We start from the raw sequence: 12,124 nt of genomic DNA, 5'->3' as shown, positions 1-12,124 counted from the left end.
TGGGCCCTTGGAAGCCCTACCATACTATACCCTCCCCTCCCCTCCCCTCCCACATCCCACTCACATCTTTGACTCTTTGTTTTTGTGGCAATAGCTGGCTCCTCTAGTAATAACTCTCACCAGGTAGCCTCTACTTATCATCATCCTGGGCCTAATACCCTGCAATGTTGCACTTCCAGAAACATTTTGGTATACTTTCATTATTTTACTATGATTTATTTTCTATTATTATTATTATCATTATTATTTGTAGTAGTAGCAGGATTAGTATTAGTATTCACACTGTGTCATAGCAATGCTTGTTCCTCAAGAAAAAACTTATGAGGACAGGTTTTTCTTGGCTGTAATTAGTTAAAATTATTTGATCACTTTTGGCAAGCTTTTGTCCAACAATTTGTGTTGTTTTCTAAATACAGTAAAATCTTACGTTAACACACTAATTAGGGAGAGGGTGTTCACTTCTCATGAAAGTCTGGTAAATTGGAGGGCATGTCATTGCAGTGATTTACATCATTTATGCGATGTCATTTACATCATTTGTATCATTATGCAAATGGTGCAAATTGAAATGAGTCTTCTGGGGTGGGAGGGTAGGAATGACTGCCCAGAGCATCTCAAAGGTGCCTGGTTGGGGGAACAGACTTCAAAAGAAGAGTGGAGAGAAAGGCTGCATCAACAGAAGTGTATTCTGTTGCAAGAGGAAGATCTCTATTGATAGACTCTCTCTATTCTGTGCTGGGCACTTAACCTAGAATATTGCACCCAGTTCTGGGCATTGCATTTTATGAATGGCACTGACAAATGATCATGTCTGGAGAGATCAATTAAGATGATAAAGAGACTAGAAGGAAAAACTTACAAGAAATGATTGGAGGTATTGTATATCTTTAGCCCAAAGAAGAGAAGACTCTGGAAAGATCCAATAGCTGTCTTCAGGTATGTGAAGGCTTTCTTGTAGAAGACAAGATGCAATTGTTCAGGGCTGTTCCAGAAGAAAGGAATTAAATAATGGGTTTAATTTATACAGAAACAGACTTTGGTTAGATATCAGGGAAAAAAATCCTAATTGTAATGATGATGGAACAGACTGGACTCAGGAAATTGTGGAGTCTGTTTAAAGTAAGTGTTTAAGAGGCTGGATGTCTATCTTTCAGGGATGATGCATGGGGGTTGGACTTTCAGGGGTCTGGACTAAATCATCTCCAAAGAATCTTCTGATAGTTACATGCAATTATTCTATGATACAGGAAAGAACTTCTGCATAAAATTTAATGCTGTCTCACGTAGTCCACTTAGTTCTTCCCCCTTCTTGGGAACATTGGAAGTTTCGTCTGTGTTCGTAAACCTAAAATATCATAGGATTTATGCATCATAGGATTGTTCAAACAATTCAAATTGTGCAGGAATAATGAAGAATTTCAGTTGTTTCAAATAAGGATACAGCATTATTTAGGTCAAGAGTTTCAGTAACTCTAAGTGATCTATCAAACAACATAGATCCTCTATTATACTGAAAAATTTCTTCTGAATTGTCAAAGATTCTAGCCAGCTAATAATTTATATTCTACCTTTGTTTAATATAGTATGCTTGATATATCTGAGCTCCTTTCTGTATCCTCATAATTCAGGACAAAGCATTGATTTCACAGGTAAAGTATAGACAAGCTGTTGGACCTGATTCTTAGAACCAGAACCTTAGAAATTTGATGCTACTCTATGGGCACCACTCTTACTTACACAAATTAATAAACCTGTTAATTGCCTTCCTCGAACAGTTATTATTCCAATATACTGAAAAGTTTATAGAAATTATTATTCCAATGACATGCTTATTGGTTTGTTGTCAGTAATTGGTATCTTATATGTCAACTACCTGAGTCTTTAAACAAAGAGTATGGTAGGAGCAAAGATTTTGTTAGGTGAGCACAGGCTGATTTTAGGAGAGGCAGATCAGCATATGAACCCTACCTGATATTAACTCAGAAAATAAATGAGTAAATGTCCAAATATTATAGATTTGAAGTATGATTTCAGTTCATTCTCAAGAGGTTATGAATCTACTTTTTATTATTAAGAAAAGGTGATTTAATTTCCTGTTTCTATAAAAAAAACATCACAGTAGAACTGGTTAATGCTATCCGTACTACCTAAAGGGATTTGTCAGGGTTTCATCATAATTAATGTCAGTTATTTGCATATAATTTGTTCATTTCCTATCACCCACTCACACTGGCTGATTCTAGAATTCTTTCTGATTTGCATGGAGACAGCATTTTCCTTCTTTCACTACGTCAAGGTTGGGTAAAGTTATTCTGAAGCAATAACTATGCTTGCTTATGGGTCACTGTACAGAAAATCTATTTGTTTCAGTAAAACCAAGATTATGATATTTCTGTTTGATCAGCGTGTCATTTCTGGGTTATACTGCTTTGCAGCCATTTAATGGTTTCCCAGATTTTTGTAGACTAGATAAGGCAACTGTACTGTTGGAATAAGTGGGCCACAGGAGTCACGGTGAAAGAAAGGCAACCTAGACATTTTTCTATCATTTTCAATTCCTCCCTTTCTTGGGTACTCTATTCAACATCTATTGTTTAGTCAGGAAAAAGCAACATAAATGCTTTTTTTTTTCCTATTCAGGAAAGGAGACCTTATTTACACAGCTCTTGAATGTGTGATGGAATGTGAGGGTAACCTTGGAAGATGTGGAGAAGAGATGCTGCCTAGGGAACGATCAGATACATGAGAAAGGAGTCCACTACATGCTTCTCCCAGTGTTCATATTATAGTATTTGAGTTTTGGATTACCTTCTGACCACATTATTTTGGAGTATAAGTCTTTGTAATTTTCTCAGCTACTGTTCCAGTTATTGTCAAGGATTCATGCATGGATCTTGAGTTTTCTCCTCCTGCAGAAGATGATCTCTGTATTTTATGGGAGTTCTCTTTCTGGGGTGTCCATGTGTGCATCTTGATCCATTCTTCAACTGTACACAAACCTGTCTTCTGCTGGTTGGAAAGCTTGGTCCCTATCATTTAGGTATAAGACAAAAATAGATTATGGTTCTAGTATTTATTTCAGGAACAGAGTTGCATTAGTTCATTGTTGAAACCCTTGATTGGTAACAATTATTTGGTTTTTACATAATTTATTTTCAACTAAGGGACAGCTAAGCTTTTAATACACTAAGGGTCATGCTAATTACAGGTATGATTAGACAGATACCAAGTACTGAATTTTTATAGGACAGACGTTCATTTGTTGAGTGTTGCTGGTATAATGCACATAACAATACACTCTGACCTTGTGAGGATGGAATCTAGATTCCTATGCACTTCCAAGTTAAATTTTATTAGTATTTTTTTTTAAGAGAGAAGATTTTGTTTAAAAAGAAGCATTGGGTTTTATTTATTTCTCATATATTATATCAAAGTCTCATATATTATATCAAAAAAATGTTGCTAAATGTATGTTTGCTCTCAAACAGAATTTGTAGACAGTTTCTGCAACCCTAGTGAGGTACTATAGGTTTTTAAAACCCTTATACATACACATAAATGTGTGCATAAAATAACTTTTTAAAGTTTCATATTGCAATTAATATATGCATACATTACTTATTGTGTTATTCTAGTTAATGTCATAGAGTGCTGCTGCATTTTCTTATATGGTCAGTGGTTGTAAATAAATATTCATTGATTGACTGACAGATCAAAAGATATATAACAAGATGTCAGCCAATATAAGTGCATTCACTAAGCAGATATCCTTAATGGCTGCGGACAGTAATTGACCTACATGTTTATTTAGCAGCAACTGATCAATGTACTGATTCAGCCAATAAATAAGATTGATAACCAGTAGGTTTTAAACCACCAAGATTTTTCTTAAAGATTATATTGAATTCTAGACAGAAGCAGTTTATATTCTGCATTTAAATGAAGTAACATTAACATAAGCAGTAATCTTTTTCATTTCTTTTGGCAAGATAAATAGGACATTTCAGACGGCAGATGGCTGTTCCTGCACTATATACTGAGTTAAATCTGGGCTGATCTTCTGATTTCCATAAGTACTTCTCCCTTCTTATAAACATGCCTTAGTTACTAGCTTGTCTCCAGGAACTATTCTTGGAGCAAGTTTTTGAAGCCAGATGAGTGGACACTGCATGTTTATCCACAGACAAATATTTTCCTATGGCATGGCAGCAGTGCAGATCAGCCTTAATTTTAATTCAAGCAAGGTTACCTGAACAAATCTTAAGTTTTTGGAAAGTAGGCAAGAAGCAGGCTTCACTTAGTCCTGAACTGGCATGCTGTGATTGAAGAGACATCACATTTCATTGATATTAGTTCTTGGCCAGGTAGTGGAAGGAATTCCTGTGGTCTTATATAGATGGAGTAAAAATATAGGTCCTAGTGTTCCTCAGTATCTGGCTTTCATTAGTGGTTCTTTTGCTATTTTTATCTGCTGCATAGCATAGTGCAGGTGGCAAATTTGGAAATCCTGTTCTTTTTAGACAGGAGAAGCATTAGGTTTTTGTTTTAAACACATGGGAATAATTCACTTTGCAACAAGGTAGCCGTGCAATGTATTGTCAATTCACCATCCAACTTCTGAGTCTCTGTCTTGTTTTCAGAGGGGTATTGAAGAGATGAAGGATAAAACTGAGGCTTAGAAAGGAAACGTAATAATAGATTATGGCTTCCTTTTCAAAGCAAGTTACATTTCTATCATTCAGCTCCCACGGTTCCAAGGTTTAAGAGATCTGGTCAACAAATGTCTAATGCTTTCCACAGACAGATGCACTTTGTAGCCACAAAGAGTAATTCATCAAGCTGTTTAAGTCTAAGATGGACACTGCTGCCTGTTGAGCTCATCAATCCTATTAAACTGCCACAATTATTATAATGCTTTAATGTAGGAAAGGCTTTGTGTTGTCTGAAAGACTAGGTGGATTTATTCATTGTTGAAAACTGATTTATGCTTCTAATAACCTGCTGGCTTGATTTTGGAGTGGGGAATTTCTTGCCATTGAACATGATGGAACAGCTCTTCTTAGCTACAAAAGCAGGGAGGGGGCTTTTTGTACTGTCAAAAACCCCTTGTGCCATTCTTCTTTCTGATGTAAGCAGGCTTCCATATTACTATCTCCTGAAGGTGAAATTTGCCAACTTAGCCTTTAACATATGACATCATTTTATGGATATGACAAATAATTCTGAAGCAATATGTGGGTAATATAATGGCTGCACCATGCATTTGATTCATGTTTGCTATTGGAAATGTCCACCAGTCCATTGGACCTCCTGGAAAGTTCCAGACTCAGTTCCTTTCATCTTCAGCTTAAAAAATGGAACAGTGGCAGTTGATGGGAATCCTCGCCTTCAGGGCCACAACTAGGGAGGGGCAAGCAGGGCATGTGTCCCAGGTGCCACGCTGGGGGGGGGGGACCAAAATGAGTGCTGGGGGGTGCCAAAATGGGCATGGAATCCATGTTTGCCCCAGGTGACACAGACCCTAGTTGCGGGCCTGCTCGCCTCAGAATTTGCACAGCTCTGGCCAATCAAAGTGCACAATATTGGTTTAGTTGCTGTGTTATTTAAGCAGTCTGATCTGTTCTCCTATGATTCTTATAATCAGCCTAGTTACAACCGTGATCTGAATCACATTGTTTCTCTGCTATATACTGTCAAATCATATAGTTATGACATTAAACTGAAGGGGAGTTACAGATACATATACTCCATACATTAATTATCAGGGCAAGTAAACTGTGGCATGGAGATTATATTAAAAAAGAGACACTTCATATAACAATGGAGAATTAAATTGCTTCCAACATAAGAAATTAATTCAGTATTTTTGAGCCATCTCTTTAAGAATTAAATCAAATCACAATTTACCAGATCACTTAGATATAGCCAATTATTAAACAAAAACAGTTGGTACAAAAAAAAATGGAAATAAAATAGGAGGTCTACTTGTTCAGGCTTTAAGGGAATAGTACAATAAACTGTAGGGCTGTGGTAATATTTGAATAGATTTGTGATATTTCTGGGATGTGACTTTATCTAATCTGGCCTAAGATAGGCAGGACTTAACTGTATTGTGAAATAGAGTTTGACAGGTCTGGTCCTATATCTAAATATTTTGCTCATACTCACTGATCTTCCTAAAATTGTGTGATCATCTTAATACCACTGCAAATGAGAAACATGTGACTGGGACTAAATGTGCATGGAAGCTAGTAGAATCCTATATTATTATTATTATTATTATTATTATCATCATCATCATCATCATCATCATCCCATCTTTTATATATATATAACTTAAGGCAGTGAAACTACCTCAAACTCCTGCCTCCTATTTTCCTCATGACAACAACCCTGTGCGGTGGGTTGGGCTAAGAGAAAGTGACTGGCCCAAAGGCACCCAGCCAACTTTCAGGCCTAAGGGAGGCCTAGAACTCACAGTCTCCTGGTTTCTAGGCCAGCACCTTCACCACTACGCCAAATGGGCTTTCTTTTTAGCACTGATTACTTGTTCAGGGTGAAGTAGAAGACCAAAATCTAGCCTTCAGATGGGACTATTTGTGCCACTGACGAAGTAATCTGGCAAAAAGACTAGATGAGGTTTTTCAGCATGGGTCAACATGCGGACAATAGAAGAAACGTGTCTGCTTTTTCTTTTAGCAAATTAAGGAAGTTAATAGGCCTCTTTATTAGACTTACAGTAGTATGGAGGATAAAAGTATAAATGTGTTTCAGAAGTCATAAATTCAGTTGTTATTAATTCAAGACATATTCCTTTAACATCGGGATTTATTTAGTTACTCATCACTCATCACATTTAATTACTCATTCAGACACACTGCTTTTTACATGAGTAAAGATTACAGTTGAGAATAAGTCAGTAAATACTGAGATTCTCAGAAATCTTCAGGCCAACTACCAAACTGTTTTATCTGGTTACAGCATTAATTCAATCAACACTCAGATTCCTCTTTTCTGGATATTATCAACAAATGATGACCAAGGAACAGGAAAGACTTAGTTCATAAAATATAAGTGTATATCAATCACCGTATATGATTCTGTACCCAAGTAAAAGCAGCTCTGGATATTACACAAAGTGTGTGTCTGTTAGCAAAAACTATCTGTTCAGATTTGTCGCCAGAATCTGGGCTCCAGAGGCAGAGCTGCCTCAGATGAATAGTCAGTTATAACTCACTCCTGGTTCATAAGAATGAGTTTGCATATTCATTACCCGTTACATTTACTCAAAGATACTGCTACTATCTATAAATCAGGGAAAACAAAGTCTGCTTTTAGAATCCTACTTTTTTCAACAACAAAAAAAAATCTCTTAGGGATGAGTGTTCCTTTCTTTTCAACACCATTCTTTAATTGAGAGCCAGGAACCTTCTTTAATCCTACTCCCTCCCTACAAGGCAGTGTTTCTTAAACTTCTTGCTCTCAGGACCCCTTCCCACTTTTAAAAATTATGGAGAACCCCAAAAGACCTTTTGTGTGCATAGGTTGTGTTTAGCTATATTTACCACATTAAAAATTAAAATTGATGCATTTGTAGAATCTTTATTTATTGATTCATTTAAAAATAACAGTATTAAACCCATTAGATAATTAACCTAAGAAAAACAAAGAAAATGTTTTTCATGAAAAAACCTTGTATATTTTAAGAAATACATAATAATAATGAGAAGAGTGACATTGTTTTAAATTTTTGCAAATACCTTCAATATATGGCAAATAGTTTTGATTTTGCAGATGCCTGAGAGAGGGGTCCTTGGACTACACTTTAAGAAAAACTACTCTACAGTAACTCCATATAGCTAGGCTCAGCCTGGGACATTTTTTACAAGGAAGCTCTCCATGATTGCCCTATGATTATATAAGCTTACAAACTCCAGCTTACAAGAAAGAGATGAGAAAGACAGCAGAAATGCCCAACTACATCTTGAAGACTGAACTCTGAGGAGGATTTTAAATCAGGGATGGGGTGAGTTAGAGTTGTATCTGTATCATACATGAGTTGCTTCATTCCATTCAAAGTTCAGGCTATGGCAAATGTATGTATTCAGATTTTGTACATGGTACAGAATTCATAATCCCTAGTCACTTAAAAAGTTATCTCGATACAAAAAATACAATAAAAAAAAACCGACTTCCAGTAGGGACATGGCGGACTGAACAGCTGTGCCTGCGGGCTCAGCAGGCAGAGCTGACAACGTAGTTTTTTTCAGGCTCAGGCAGGTTTTCCTGAAGCCCAGCAGTGTTTTCTGGAAAAAGGAAAACACCTGCAATCACCCCACCTGTCCTCCAGACGGTGGCTTGTAGCCAGAAGATTGCAAACAGTGTTCGTGTTCGGCTGGTAAGAGCTAGCTGGGAGGCTGTGACATCAACATTTTCCAAGCCACACTGTAGCCTTACAGGGACACTAAGACCGGCTGCCCCATTTCTAAATCACCCAATTCATATTTCTTTTAAGTACGGGTACCCTAAGAGAGGTTTTCTACAGCAAGGAGAAGCTGGTTCTCTTGGTGCTTATTGTTATTTTTGGGATTACTTTTTAAAAATTTTAAGTTTGGGACTTTATTTTCCCTCTAAATATTAAGAAGGATTGAGAGTAATTTTCTCCCTGTTGTTATTTTTGTACTAAATTTGAAGATATTGGTTTTTCCCTACACGTTGAATCAGCTGATTTGAGCCTTCAGCTTTCTGCTTCTACTTTCCCTTGAGAACTGTCTGCATATATCACTTTTGCTTGTGTAAACGTATTCTGAAACTCTTCCATATCTTCAACTTTCACTGGTTAAGCTCCTAGGGGGCACCATAATCTACTGTGTGAGACATGGAGGATTTGAACAGATTTTCTCTGACTTCCACCAAGATTTTAAACAGATTCTTTCTGACTCCTGCCAAGTTTTTATGCAAGACATTCAGGACATAGTGGAAAATATGAGGTCTAAAATGTGTCATCTGGTTGGGGATGTTGTGAATGAAACTGAGGAATTTAATAGTGACAGAAATGTTTCTTCTAAGAGTGAGATTGGGATTTCTGTTGAAATGTTGGATGAAAATCATATAGTCAAGTTGGAGAAATTTAAGGGAGAGAGCGAGTTACAAGCCACAAGTGAAATTGATCTTCTGGTGGAGTGCCGTGGAAAAGAAGGGGTTATTATGTATGGGAGGTTTCCTGAGAGAAGTCAGAGTTTTTGAGGGGGGGAGTTGGGCTGTTCGATTTTTTTACGAAAAAAGCTCTGTGCACATTGTGGGATATTTAAATGCTCTGGTTTATTTTGAAGTGGGTTAAGGGTTAAAGAATATTTATCTGGATTGCTTTTAGGGTTTGGCTGATTTCATTTATCTTTAACAATTTGGATTAAGGTTATTAAGTTATAATAAAAAATAAATGTCTATTTGGGTGGTTTTAGGTTTAATATGGTTAAGATTATTAAAACTGTATTATCAAGTATAATGGCAGACAATTTATATGTTTTAGTTTGATTTTTATTATAGTAGACAGAAATGTATAGAATAGTAGTAGGAAGGAAATAATTAAATAAATGTTATCTTGTGGGGGGAGTTGTTTAGGAGGTTTATATAAATTTTCCTTTTTTTTTTCTTTTAATATAAGGGGAGGGAGTAACTGTCTTTAGTGATTTTTACAATGTGCCAATGGAATGATTTATAGAAATAATGTGATTTTGGTTAATATAGAGTAAGGGATTGATTATGGATTAATATAGAGTAAGGGATTGATTATGGAAATTTTTGTATATCCTTGCTGTTAAAAGTTGGAAGTCACGTCTTTTTGTAACTTTGAAAAATTTTCTCTTGGGTTTTCACACTTCTTTAGTTTTTTTTCTTTGTAGTTTTTTGTTTTTCTGTAGCTTTTATCTTTGCTTGAAACTTAATAAAGTTCTTATTTAAAAAAACCCAAACAGTATGGTATGTAAAGAATAAATAATTCAACTTCTTATATCCCCAGAAAAACCACAACATTATCCTTGCAGTGATTTTTAATTTACTGAAATTAGATAGTAAAAAGTCAAATAAGTGCTCTCACTATTTATAGTTTATATGTCTTATTCTAATTTTTTATAGGTATAATAATACCCCAACTGTAATAGCCTTCATACACTTTCCTGACATAACAATACAGTCGTATCCGTTCTATGTCTATTTGTCCTTTTTTCTTTACAGTTTCATTCTCTATATGTGTTAAATGAAGAAGCACTGTACATATATACACTAATACATTTTTTTTCTCAATTTTGGCAGCTTGAAGAAGTGTGGACTTCAGCTCCCAGAATTCCCCAGCCAGCATAGAACTGATATGAAGTTCACACATCTTTAAGATGCCAAGGTTGAGAAACTCTGCACTAACAGAATCCTAGACTAAGCCACTTCAGAAGTGATTAAGATAACAAGAAACCAATCCTTCTGCTTAACAAGGCCTGACAGATTCATGGTAAAAATAATTATTCAAACATGTCTCATTTCTGTATTCATCAGATTACTTTCCCCCCCCCCCTTTTTTTAAAACCAGGGAAACATAGGATATGGACATGTTAGATTAAATATTTGACTAATATTGTCCATGAAAAAAAACCCAAATAAAATGAAGAAATACAAAAGCTTTCATATGGTTTCCTTGTGGAAGTACTGGAAGGTAAAAGTAATTACATTTAATTAATATAATGGGTTCACTTTAAGTTACTGATAATCATCAGTTCCCTTCTGATCTTTCAATTTAAAATTTGTGTATTTCTCAAGAGCTACCATAAGCACTCATCATGATACAGGCTTTTTCATGTTTGAAGAAAGCCTGGGTGATTTTTTTCCTCCTACTGGTGCCACTGTTACATAAGAATCCCACATACTCTACCAAACAGATTTGCTATTTGGATAGATTTGTTGTTTGGATAGCAGTCAGGAATTTAGACTGAGTCAGGCAATGGTGTATTTAACCCAGTACTGACTACGTAGATCCATCACCAAATCTTAGTACAGTATTGCTGTATCTACATCCTGGAGCATCCTCACTCTTCCCTACTCCCTACTACCAGCCAGAAGATAAGACATGATTGTAAGCAAATGCTGGATATATATTGAAAGAGTTAGAAATTACAAGGTTGATATTTATTTATAATGACAATTTTTTTTTTAATCGTGGCATAGCAGTTCATGCTGCTTTTTCTTGCTGGGAAATCCTTGTGAGGTCCAGCAGCCAGATGTGCAGACTATTTTGCCATGACAAGTCATGTTGCCCAGGGTGCACCATAAGGAGGCTAGTCTACTTTGCACCGAGTTGGGCTGAGAAAGAATGACTGGCCCAAGGTCACCCAGCCGGCTTTCATGCCTAAGGCGGGACTAGAACTCACAGACTCCTGGTTTCTAGCCCAGAACCTTAACCACTAGACCAAACTAGCTCTCTATAATGACGATGATGATGATGATGATGATGATGATGATGATGATGATGATGACGACAATAATTCCCCTTGTTAAAATTAATGCTGATTTCATAATTATAAATTTGTTTCAGGGTTGATGGTTCTATACCCTGGGTCTGCTTACATGTACTGCTATGTTAGGAATGGTGATTTTTCAGCTTTTTAGTTGGCTCATAGTAGAAAGTTTGAGAACTTCTCTCCTAGATGTATTGTAGCACAATTTAGAAGTTTCCAGGGATGGAATCTAGGACATTTTGTATACAAAGTACCACAATATTTCACACTGAAAAGGGTTTTGCAATCTTTGTGTCCAAGGATGGAAAGATACAGTGGCTTACAAGAACACATGTACTTTCTAGGAAGATAGCTTTCTTTAAGATACTCCTGGGGTGCTAATGGACAAAGCACCTAAGAAAAATGACTTCATTTCCAAGTGATCTAGCATTCCAAAAGCTGATCAATTCTCTTTTATGAATACATGTATAATGCATACATCTCACTCATCAATTGATAGTCTATTCTAAGCAGAGAGAGACAGCAATAGATAGAAACATAAACAATGATTTGCCATACCATCAGCTATAAATTGCGCTTGGCTAAGGGACCTACCTTTATCCTTCCCTTGTCCAATAAATAAT

The sequence above is a fragment of the Candoia aspera genome, chromosome 3 (genome assembly GCF_035149785.1).
Source record: "Candoia aspera isolate rCanAsp1 chromosome 3, rCanAsp1.hap2, whole genome shotgun sequence".
In the NCBI taxonomy this organism is placed as follows: Eukaryota; Metazoa; Chordata; class Lepidosauria; order Squamata; family Boidae; genus Candoia; species Candoia aspera.
The sequence above is the reverse complement of the archived record's forward strand: the minus strand, read 5'-3'. Positions refer to the sequence as shown.